This window comes from Pristiophorus japonicus, chromosome 31 (genome assembly GCF_044704955.1).
Source record: "Pristiophorus japonicus isolate sPriJap1 chromosome 31, sPriJap1.hap1, whole genome shotgun sequence".
NCBI lineage: Eukaryota > Metazoa > Chordata > Chondrichthyes > Pristiophoridae > Pristiophorus > Pristiophorus japonicus.
In genome coordinates, this window is record NC_092007.1 from 9,497,656 (window position 1) to 9,500,363 (window position 2,708).

The window sequence follows — 2,708 nt, forward strand, 5'->3', positions numbered from 1 at the left end:
CCGGCTGCTTTTGGCGTGTTTATTGCAATGTTCAGACCCCTGTTGCTGTCCTGTCCTTTGCAGCTGCTGATTCCGTGGCTCAACAACCTGCGTTTATATAGCGCCTTTAACATGGCGAAACATCCCAAGGCGCTTCACAGGAGCGTTACGAGATGAAAAATTTGACACTGAGCCGCATAAGTAGAAATTAGCGCACGTGACCATAAGCTGGGTCAAAGAGATCGGTTTTAAGGAGCGTTTTGAAGGAGGAGAGAGAGGTTTAAAGAGGCAGAGGGATTTAGGGTGGGAATTCCAGAGCTTGGGGCCCAGGCAACAGAAGGCACGGCCACCGATGGGATTACAGAGATAGGGAGGGGTGCAGGGGCTGGAGGAGGTTACAGAGATAGGGAGGGGTGTAGGGGCTGGAGGAGGTTACAGAGATAGGTAGGGGCTGGAGGAGGTTACAGAGATAGGGAAGGGTGTACGGGCTGGAGGAGGTTACAGAGATAGGGAGGGGTGTAGGGGCTGGAGGAGGTTACAGAGATAGGGAGGGGTGTAGGGGCTGGAGGAGGTTACAGAGATAGGGAGGGGTGTAGGGGCTGGAGGAGGTTACAGAGATAGGGAAGGGTGTAGGGGCTGGAGGAGGTTACAGAGATAGGGAGGGGTGTAGGGGCTGGAGGAGGTTACAGAGATAGGGAGGGGTGTAGGGGCTGGAGGAGGTTACAGAGATAGGGATGGGTGTAGGGGCTGGAGCAGGTTACAGAGATAGGGAGGGGTGTAGGGGCTGGAGGGGTTACAGAGATAGGGAGGGGTGTAGGGGCTGGAGGAGGTTACAGAGATAGGGAGGAGTGGAGGAGGTTACAGAGATAGGAAGAGGCTGGAGGGGGTTACAGAGATAGGGAGGGGTGTGGGGGCTGGAGGAGGTTACAGAGATAGGGAGGGGCTGGAGGAGGTTATAGAGATAGGGAGGGGGTTACAGAGATGGGGAGGGGCCCCAAGGTGCTTCATAGCGAGAAACCATTCCATTGGTGGAAGGGTGGAGAACCAGAGGGATACAGATTGAAGGCGATTGGCAGAAAGGCGACACGAGGATAAACCTTTTTAGGCAGCGAGTGGTTAGGATCGGGGACGCGCTGCCCGAGAGGGCGATGGAGGCAGACTCAATCGTGGCTTTCAAAAGGGAGTTGGGTAAGTCCCTGAAGGAGAGAGATTTGCCGGGCTCCGGGGAAAGGGCGGGGGGAGTGGGACTGGCTGAGGTGCTCTTGCAGAGAGCCGGCACGGGTTCGAGGGGTCGAATGGTGGTCTCCTGTGCTGGACAAACACCAGCGCTACCTCTGCAAGATCCTACAAGTTCACTGCCCGGATCGGCGCGCCAACGTCAGTGTTCTCGCTCAGGCCAACGTTGCCAGCATCGAAGCACTGACCACACTCAGCCAGCCCCATTGGTTGGGCTGCATTGCATACCCAACACGAGACTCCCAAAGCAAGCTACTACACAGCCAGCGAACCCCAGATGGGCAGAGGAAACGTTACAAGGACACCTCAAAGCCTTTTTGATTTAAAAAAAAATGCAACATTCCCACTGCCACCTGGGAATCGCTGGCCCAAAGACCGCCCGAAGTGCTTCCGGGAGGGCGCTGAGCACCTCGAGGCTCTTCACTGGGAGCCCGCAGAAAACAAACGCAGGCAGCGGAAGGAGCATGCGGCAAACCCAGGCCCCACACCCTCCAACCATCATCAGTCCCGCCTGTGACAAGAGACGGGTGGATGTGTGGCCTGGGTTTGTTTTCTGTGTGCTCCCAGTGAAGAGACTCGAGGTGCTCAGTGCCCTCCCTGATGCTCTTCCCCCACTTTGGCAGATTGGGTGTAATGTTGGGAAAAAAATCAAACAGCGAGTTATTAATTAAATGGGGAAAGATTGCAAAGTGCTGCAGTACAGCGGGACCTGGGGGTACTTGTGCATGAAACACAAAAGGATAGTATGCAGGTACAGCAAGTGATCAGGAAGGCCAATAGTATCTTGGCCTTTATTGCAAAGGGGATGGAGTATAAAAGCAGGGAAGTCTTGCTACAGTTATACAGGGTATTGTTGAGGCCACACCTGGAGTACTGCGTGCAGTTTTGGTTTCCATATTTACGAAAGGATATATGGAAACTTGCTTTGGAGGCAGTTCAGAGAAGGTTCACTCGGTTGATTCTGGAGATGAGGGGGTTGACTTATGAGGAAAGGTTGAGCAGGTTGGGCCTCTACTCATTGGAATTCAGAAGAATGAGAGGTGATCTTATCGAAACGTATTAGATTATGAGGGGGGCTTGACAAGGTGGATACAGAGAGGATGTTTCCACTGATGGGGGAGACTAGATCTAGGGGGCATGGTCTTAGAATAAGGGGCCATTCATTTTAAACAAAGGAGAAGGAATTTCTTTGAGGGTTGTAAACCTGTGGAATTCGCTGCCTCAGAGAGCTGTGGAAGCTGGGACATTGAATATATTTAAAGCGGAGATAGACAGTTTTTTAGCCGATCAGGGGTTATGGGGAGTGGAGCTGAGTCCATGATCGGATCAGCCATGATCGTATTAAATGGCGGAGCAGGCTCGAGGGGCCTTATGGCCTACTCCTGCTCCTATTTGTTATGTTCTTATACCCTTCCAACAGCCCAACCCTGGGGGGAGGGCCGGCGGGTGCCATAAATAGAGGAGGCATCGGGCAGAAGTTGGAGTTGGAACTG